Source organism: Python bivittatus, unplaced genomic scaffold (genome assembly GCF_059951505.1).
Source record: "Python bivittatus isolate LINGU-HERP-01145 unplaced genomic scaffold, Pbiv_v1 ctg000560_np1212, whole genome shotgun sequence".
Lineage (NCBI taxonomy): Eukaryota > Metazoa > Chordata > Lepidosauria > Squamata > Pythonidae > Python > Python bivittatus.
Window position 1 is genome coordinate 3,214,048 of NW_028277083.1, and position 9,406 is coordinate 3,223,453.

The window sequence follows — 9,406 nt, forward strand, 5'->3', positions numbered from 1 at the left end:
GACCAGCCTAGCCCAAGAATCAACACCAGGAAATAACCTGAGTCCATTCAACCATGGTATGTTAAACAAGCCAAAGTCTGACTTGCTGACTTGGTTCAGAGAAGGCAACAAGGATGATTAGGAATCATGGAAGCTAAACCCAATGAAGAGAGATTGAGGGAAATTTGGACCTTGAGAAGAAAAGACTGAAGAGGTGAGAGCATTTTTCAAGTTGCTCAGGAGCTCTTCTTTGTGATCCTAAAGCAGATATAGAGGAATGGACTTCAAGTTACAGGAAGACATATTCTAGCTGGACATTGGAAACACTGATGTAAGAGAGCTTCAACAGAGGGCCCATAACCCAGAGAGGCAGTGAAGTTCCCTTTGCAGGATCAGGATGTGTTCAAGCAGAGGGGTGCTTTGATGTGGGTTCCTAAACCACACAATGGTCTCAAGGCCTTCTTTCATGTCTGTGTTTGTCCAGCAATAGTTCCTCCTCCTCCTCCTTCTCCTCCTCATTTTCATCTTGCATCTCTACATTGGTTAAAGGCTTCAGCAGGCCACAAAAGGGAAATAAAAATAAGCAAGGAAATCTCCATGCATCCTTATCTGAGCATCACAATAAATCACAACAGCAACCCCTAGGCCAATGACAAACCCTGGTGTCAAATTGTACTCAGTCTGCTCCATCATTCATATCTGGTGATGACACATCCTCTCACATTGTCCCCCCCCCGCCCCCCCACTGAGAAAGCTCCTTAGCCTTGGAAGGACTTTCTCTGGGGAGAAAGTGTGCCAGATCCCTTGAAGACTTTGGTTGCTTTTTATGGTTTTTTCCCTATTATTTTTTGGTACTTTTCCCAACAGTTCGTTCATATCTTTCAAACTGAGATATTCTAAGCATTTTGGCAAGACGGGAATCGTGGCTACACTAACCCTTCTCAAAACAGTTGCCAAAACATATGTTGCTCTATACAGAGGTCTTTTTATGCAGCCTGGAAAGTCGGTTCCTTGAGTCCCCGCTTCTCCTACAATGGATGGAAACTCTATTCTTACAAGGCCGGGGAGGATGCAGTTTCCAGTGGCAGATGGCAGAGAGCAGAACAAAGTGCCTGAGGGTCTAAAGGAAACTCTAGACACCACATCGGAGAATAGAAGGCAAATGGCCACAGTCCTTATTGGCAAGGCTTGGAGAGGATGCTTGTCTTTCGGCCACCCAGGGCCTCGTTCCCCAGGGAGATCCCGAAGTGCTCAGGGCAAACCAATTCTTGCTCTTTGCTAGTTGACCTTCTTTTCATTGCATGCACAGAGCATGGCATTTTGGAGGGCTGACCCACGGACCCCGTGCTCTGGCTGTGGAAAGCTGAGCACAAGGAATACGGGTGGGTAGAGATTGCTCCAGGTTATGGTAAAAAACGTCAAGGTGGAGGCCCCCATGCTGTGACTGAGGCCAGCAGAGCTTCATTCGCATCATTGCAGCCACCATCCTGGCCATACTCTGGAGACCCACCTGGACCTCTCCCTTTTCTATGTGCAAATCTGATTCTACAGCTGAGTTCGACATTAATCTAACCCAGACATTTGCCTGAGGTTATAGAGAAATGGCAGCCATGTCTGTCTAATCCCCGTGCCTCGTTCCACCAGTCCTTGATTCACACACTGGTAGAGAAGGGCATGTCACATGGGTGAGAGCAGAACTCACTCTGCAATCATTGATCTTGACAGTGCAGGATCAACAAATGTAGGGCCTGGCAGTTTTGATCCAGAAGAAATATCTATCTATCTATCTATCTATCTATCTATCTATCTATCTATCTATCTATCTATCTATCTAATCATCTCTCTATCTCTCTATCACTCTATCATCTATCATCTAACTATCATCTACCTCTATCTGTAATCTATTTCGGATACTTGAAGAGCATCTGGAAGCTACAGCTGGCGCAGAATGCAGCAGCGAGGACCGTTCTGAATGCCCCCGTGGGGCACATATAACACCGCTGTTACGCAAGCTGCGTTGGCTGCTGGTTTGCTTCCGGGTCCAATTCAAGGCATTGGTCATCACCTTTAAAGCCCCTCATGGCACAGGACCAGGTTATCTGAGGAGCCGTCTCGCCCCTGTTGTATCAGCCCGCCCCACTTGGTCTGGCAGAAGGGGCATGTTGCAGACTCCACCTGTCAAGGAATTTTGACTGGTGGGATCTAGGAAGAGGTCTGTTTCTGCCGTGGCCCCCGCTCTGTGGAACCACCTACCACCCGAGGTGCGGTGTGCCCCCCCCATGGCCTTCAGGAAGAGCATGAAATCTTGGCTATGCCAGAAGGCCTGGGGGCCGGATGGGGGCTCGCATCAGTGGAAGTGGCTTGTGGGGTAATTGATTTTACTTCCCCATCATCTTGAATGTTTTTAGTTTTTATGTATAGGGTTTGCTTTATAGCTTGACTTTTTAATTGATTAATTAATTTTAATTAATTAATGTGGTATTTATTTTTAATTGTTTGTGGGTTTTGTTTTACTTGTGAGTCACCCAGAGTCATCCATTGGGGGAGATGGGCGTACAAATTTAATAAATAAATAAATAAATAAATTTCATCCATCTATCTATCATCTATTTCATCTGTCTATCTATCATCTGTCTGTCTGTCATCTATCATCATCTCTTGTAGGAGCTGCCTATCTCACTCAACCCCCAAGACAAACAATACACAACATTACAAAAGAAGAAGAAAGCTGAAAAAAGAAACACGCAAGACTATATCTACAGGCACATGAACTGACGCCATGATTCATTACAGTCATCCATAGCTGATCTGCAAAGCGTTGAACGGTTGGGCCACGTGTTTGTCTTTCCTCGCTGAACAGTAATCTTTCGACTCTCGGTTCCTTTTCTTTGTCCAGAAGTCAACGTCCATGGCATAGAGGCAGAATGTAAACATCTGAAAATATTACATCTCAAAGTTGAGCTAATGCATGTAATTGCTTCACTCCAACACCTTTACAGCACGCCTGGTGGAAGGCAGCTGCTGAAAACCCATTCTGCAGAGGGAGAGGCGCTCCGTGAATTCCCCCAGAAAAATATAACCTTGGTTCAAGTTTGCAACGTTTTTGTCAAGACCTTTGCTGGGGCATCTGGTTTTGTAGGAAAGCTTCACCCCACCTATCCCTGCTGGCTTCTGCTGTGGGTCGGTGACCCTGCAGGATGGTGGTGGGCTTTGGGCATCTAGGATGGCGGATGACCAAGTCCACCCTCCATGCTTCCTAGGTCAGGAGGATTAATTGGCTCCACCTTAGGATATAACGGAACAGCTTTTCAATAACACTTCCTTTGAAAAATAATCTATCCCCACTTTGTTTTTTGGAAACTGTGCTATGTCTAGAACAGGAAGAAGTTAATTACTATCCAGGGGGTTGTAGGCGTGTGTTCCAAAATGTTTGAAATGTTTAATTTTCTTGAAAGAGAAAAATGCCCTCCATTAAAGCTCCTCTCTGTTGACACAGAGGTTTTCTATCAGGAAAGTCAACACACAAGCTGGGTTGGCATCTTTGCTTTTCTTCCAAACAGGAACTTTTCTCAAGGTGTTCTTCCCAGTTCTGCCGAAGCTGAATGGGGAACATCAAAAATCCGGCCTGTGGGAATGAAGCGTTCCAGAAGATGCACACACCTCTTCCAAGCTCTGTGCAAGCTCCTTTTTCTCACGTAAGCCCTTGGCTGAACAAAGGCATGTCCTAACATTGGCCACCACTGGGAAAACTTACGAGCCGTCCCCCAATTTGTTATCCTCAATAGACACTAGATGAAAGCCCCCAGTTACGGAGAGATGGGCTTCTGGGACCGACCTACTCTGGTAATCTCCCACCTAGATTACTGCAATGCATTGTGCCTGGGGCTGCCCTTGAAGACTTCTCAGTAGTTTCCATGAGTGGAGAATGCAGTTGCCACAGTTTTGGAGGAGAGGGGAGAATAACTAGAGGGAAGGGGTGGAAAATTAATCAGAGAAAGCAATCAATGGTATTGGGGGGGGGGACATGCAGAAGGAGCTCCTCAACTACCACCTAGGCCTTGGAAGCGGGATGCACCCCTGTACTCCAAGAGAAAAAAACGTAAGAGTTCGGGGAGACTGCCATTTTGGGAACGAAAATGGATGTTTGACTTTTTCCTAAGGGAATGTCAAAGAGCTAACACTCTTTGTTACACTGAGGGTTGCTGAGGATGGAAGGACACAGAATTACATGGTAGATATTGTAGGAGGACAGCCATGTTAGTCTCTGGTAGCCCCAGATCAGAAGAAGACCTTTTCTGACAAACACATTTCTTTAGAAAGCGTAAGTTTTTGTGGGGTGCAGCTACAATGGCTAGACCGATGAACAAAAATTCACGGTGTGCTTTCTGGGGGTGTGCAAATAGCTTAGACTGTGTGTTCTGGGCTGGACTTGGCTGGCAAAACTTGCGAGAACAGCCTTATCTCTCCCTGCACCCCTATTGTGAAGAGACTGATTTCTTCCGCTCTGCTGTTTCAGCGGTGGCTTATCGCGGTCTCCTGCTGCAACTCTACTGGGGGATTTTGAATTCTGCTGTTTCCTTGATGAGAGGAGGGCAGTAAACCCTGGCCCACTGCAGAAGCTGATCCCCCACCTGGCTTTTAAGAGAAATTTATGATCATGATTATTATTGGAAGGAAGTTGTGGTTGACTGACTGGATTACAACTGCCGTTCCACCAAAATGAAGTGGTGCCTTGAGCTTCCTCACATCCTGCAGGATGTATGTGATGAGGGTTAAAATGGGGGTGCAACTGAAGCAGTGGCACTGTCAGGGCTAGGATTTGGGATAGCAACCCTAGTGACGTCCCATATTTTGAAATTAACAAAGTCACGTGGCCATTTGGAAAGGACATCCCCCATCCCAAGGATACGATTAAATGCAGAGGTAATAATGACTAGGCTGCCCCCATGATCGAGGAAAGGAAAGGGCACCCCAGGTTTATAATCTAAATGCAAACTTCATGTAAGATGCTCCAAATTCTGGGCTTGTTTGCACCCACAGACTGGAGAGGGCAAGATACCAGAAGATGCCCACTTCTTGCTCGTGTCCTCAAATAAGAAGGTCCTGGGTTGCAGCGTACTTCATTTAGGTAAAAATCAGTCTGAGAACACAAGGTTCCTCAAGTTCCTTCTAGAGTGCTGCTGATTCCTTCCTTCCTTCCTTCCTTCCTTCCTTCCTTCCTTCCTTCCTTCCTTCCTTCCTTCCTTCCTTCCTTCCTTCCTTCCTTCCTTCTCTCTCTCACTTTCTCTCTCTCTTTTCCTTCCTTCCTCCTCCTCCTCCTCCTCCAAGACACATATAATGGGATCTTTCTTTCTTTCTTTCTTTCTTTCTTTCTTTCTTTCTTTCTTTCTTTCTTTCTTTCTTCTTTCTTTCTTTCTTTCTTTCTTTCTTTCTCCTTCCTTCCTTCCTTCCTTCCTTCCTTCTTGTTCTTCTTGCTTTTCTTCTTCTCCCCCTCCTCCTCCTCCTCCTCCTCCAAGACACATATAATGGGATTAACCTCATAAGAACAATCCTGTGAGATAACTTGGGCTGTGCCCCAAAAGCTATGCTGTGCCCACTGCGGTCAAGTGAGAACTTGCTTGGGTCTCCCTCCTCCTCCTCCTTCACACGTGCACCTCTCCCATCACCCTTAGCAGTGAGGTGCGACTACAGAGTTCTCGCCTCTCTCTTCCTTCCTGGGTTTCCGGAGACTAACAGGGCCCGGCTTTTCCATCTAGCCAGGAGGAAGGCACGTTCTGATTGCTGGATATCACTGGCAGACACATGATTATATTAATTAATTAATTAATTTAATAAATTTAATTAATTAATTTCCCCTGTGTTGGGATTCTTTCTTATTATTGTTGGGGTGGGCTTATTTATTTTTATTGGAGTGGGCGGGGTATGAGGTTTTTGATTGTTAGCCGCCCAGAGTCTTCAGGACTGAGCAGCATACAAATATAGTAAATACATACATGCATACAAGCATTGTGTAGGGTCTGTAAACAGCAGGAGAGAGAGAAAAAAATTGGCCCCAGGAAGGTAATTACTTGCAATTTTGACAGCGGAGAAGACAAGAATGTACAAGGAAGGGAAGGAAAACGGGGCCAGGAATATGGGTCTACTATGGGATGCATTGTCTGTAAATGTAGATGACCCTTCGTAAGATTGCTTCGGGAGCTGCAGAGTGAAATTTAAGGGCTTAATCCGGTGGTTTAATGACAGAGGTTGAGGAGTCATCTAAAAAAAAGTCTAAGGTCCGTGCAGTTTTTGGTTTGGAACTCCAGGCAGTCAAAGATGGTGCTGGAATGAGTCATACATGGGATGACCAGGGTGCTAAAACTGACAATACAAACCTAGCTCAACTACAAGCCCGACTGGACTGACATATCACTCTAAATCAGAGTCTGGCTGGTTTCCTGTTAAGCCTCCATGCCTTGACTTGCTGCATGAACCAGCCAATAGAAATCCAGGCCACTGGGCTCCATAGGAGCCACCTGGGTTGGAAGAAGAGGAGGAGATGTTCTACAAAGGAACAGGAAGGGCTCACTGGAGGTGGAATTCGTTCCTGCTTCTGGGTTGTTCTTCCATTACAGGGTCAACATTCTTCACCCAGATCCTTTTCATTCACCTAAAAAGATGAGTCGGAGTTTGCTCAGAGGGCTGCAAACGAACCCAACTTGAGCAGGTCACGGCTTCTTTCAGGTCTTATTTAGGCAGCTGGAGTGAAAGTGATTGTTTTTAATTTATTCTGTGATGGATTGCTGCTTGCTGGAGAACTTCCAAAGTGACTCTGTTTTTAAAATATGTCTCCCATTTCCCTTTCCAGCTCCAGTGATGACTCCTGATCAACTTGGGGAAGATCTATATTTACAATCTTTTCTCCCTCTTTCTTGGTTGCTCTTTTTCTCTCCACTGGGAAAACTCTTGGCGGAAAGACGAGCCAAAAATGTGTCTTGTTTTCTCTCCCTCTTGAGGATTCATGAGCCAACATTTCCTATCCCCTCTTTGCTCTTGTCCTTTTGGGTTGGATGTTTTTGCATCCCATGCACAGCGATAGAATTAAACATGGTGAATGGGTCATTGTCCCAAGTCTTCACTGGATAAGGCCCATGAGAAACAATTGCGGGGGGGCGGGCAAAGACTTGCTTTCCTCCCACCCAGTTCTTTTTTTTCCCCCTCCAATACCTATGCATAATGACATAAAACCTTTTTCTCCATCTTGTGAAAAAGACTTTGGTGGCAGAAGAGAGCATGCGACTGCTGAAGGAAAAGTTCACCCTTTTCATGTGACCTCAGTCCTTAGGATCTCCAAATAAATGAGATATCGGAGGAGGAGGAGGAGGAGGAGGAGGAGGAGGAGGAAGAAGAAGAAGAAGAAGAAGAAGAAGAAGAAGAAGAAGAAGAAGAAGAAGAAGAAGAAGAAGAAGAAGAAGAAGAAGATGATGATGATGATGATATTGGGACTTTCACAACATACGCTTCTTTGCATTATTGGCATCTTTAAGAAAATAGTAAATAATAAATTTCTCCCAGGAGCAATTTAGAGAGAAGCAGGGCATTTTTTGCAGGAGAATAAACTCAGATTTGGCAGACAGAGCAATGTAGAATTTCTCAATCCTTGGACAGGCAGGACATTTCATTCATTGGAAGGTGGGGGACGGGGCAGGCTTTGGATAGTTGTTTTCCTGGGAAACCAGCACTGTTGCAGTTGTGTGGAAGCTCCCTTCGTATTTGGAGGGGGGGACACCCCAAGAGTCTGCAGATGCCGCACTCGCAACCTCTTCCAACCAAATCAGGATCAGGAAGACCTTCCCAGCTCCCTGCTTTTCCCAAACCATGCTAACAAGAGCAACATGTGTGACAACTTGGACCTTGTACATTCCACACACTACACACCTCCTTTGGGTTTTTAAATATTATTTTTCTCTTCCCAGTATGTTCTCAGGGAATGGAAATGTGTAGATCCCTGTAGCCCTATACTGTATGTCATGCTAACCTGGGACAGTCTTCCCCATCTTGGTATGCTGGATGTCATTCTCGCCCCAAAGTGCTGAAAACGTCCTGAAAAGAAATGAGAAGTCAACAAGCTAGCTTGAGGACCCCCTCTTCTTCGCCACAAGTCCCCCCCCCCCCGCTTTTTCTTGAGTGACTTTTCTGTCCATCGGGTGCCACATATTGTGTAAACACGGAGAGATTTCTTGTGCTTTATTCAAGTGGATTTTAAGATGAATATAGTCTCAGGCCCCGAGGGAACCACAGTGACTGATCTCTTTTCCTGCTAGGGTAGCTCAATATAAATATTGGAGAACTTCCATAAATATTTAAGTTTTCAAATGAGGGTCAGTCTGGAAAAAACAGACCCTGTGAGCGAGTCTACTCAAAATTCTTCTCTCTGAGATGCTTTCAGGACTTCTCCCCCTAGAAGATGTCTCCCGCTTTCTCTTGGATTTTCAGCTGCTGGAGAGGAACGAAATTAAGAGAGGAAACTTCTGATTTAATGGCTGGTAGATGCTCTCTAAGCGAAGATGCAAAGGTGTGGAGAACATTTCCAAGGCTAACTATCCTGAGCTGAATTTACCCCAGACTTGGGATTGATTACTAGCTTCCTCTGCAAAAAATAAAACCAAAAAACCCCTCCTGCAACAGCTTGCCCCAGCCTAGCAACTACACTACCCAAAATTCCCAGCCAACAGGGCTCCCATTTGCATCCTTCACCGTCCCCTGGATTTAGCGCTGCTGATGGCATTCACGAGGAAACATGGCACCCACCCAAACGAACTGGTCACCTTTTATGGGTGGAGATCGATCAGTGGGGGAGAGAATGGATATTCGTTATCTGGAAGTGGTGGGGCAGGGTGGGAAGAACAGAAACTTTGCAGAAATATTCTCAGAAAAATGTCTTCTGCAAGAGGTTAGCTCAACAATAAAAGGAGCAGACTGAGCCAAGGCGGTGGCCGGACGATTTTGCAACATTCCCTTTGGGAATCATCCTGCTTGCAACCAAATCAAGACGGCACTGCCAAGAGATCTTTTTTTCAGAAGTTAAATCCTCTCCATTAATAACGTTGCCCTCTCCAGCATTCCCACTTCTTCTTCCACCGCTGTGTAATGTCAGATTGTACAAATTCATCAAGAAAGAGAGGCCAACCTGCTGTTCTTTCCCCAAATAGTGCATCTGCGGTGGTCCGTATAAAGCAAGCGGTGGACACCCATTTGCCCTGACGGCAGCCTGCTCGCTCTTGGGCTAATAATAGTTAGGCAAATATTTATACATCAGCCTGCTTTAGCACTCAGGGGAAGACTCGGGATGATGTTGGGTTTTTAAATAGAAAGGTTTGACCCAGCGGAGCTTGTCAGAATTGGGGAAAAGACGAAGCGAAACCGAAATCTGAGACAAAGTGAGGCC

General features: G+C 45.7%; 1 long non-coding RNA gene across 1 annotated transcript; it reads left to right on the forward strand.

Annotated features, from left to right (window-relative positions):
- The first annotated feature begins 3,585 nt into the window (after positions 1-3,585).
- LOC148214805 (uncharacterized) lies at positions 3,586-7,099 on the forward strand. The gene is made up of 3 exons (XR_015797405.1): positions 3,586-3,674; positions 5,020-5,107; positions 6,827-7,099. It is a non-coding gene; the product is annotated as an uncharacterized LOC148214805 (long non-coding RNA).
- The last annotated feature ends 2,307 nt before the right edge of the window (positions 7,100-9,406 follow it).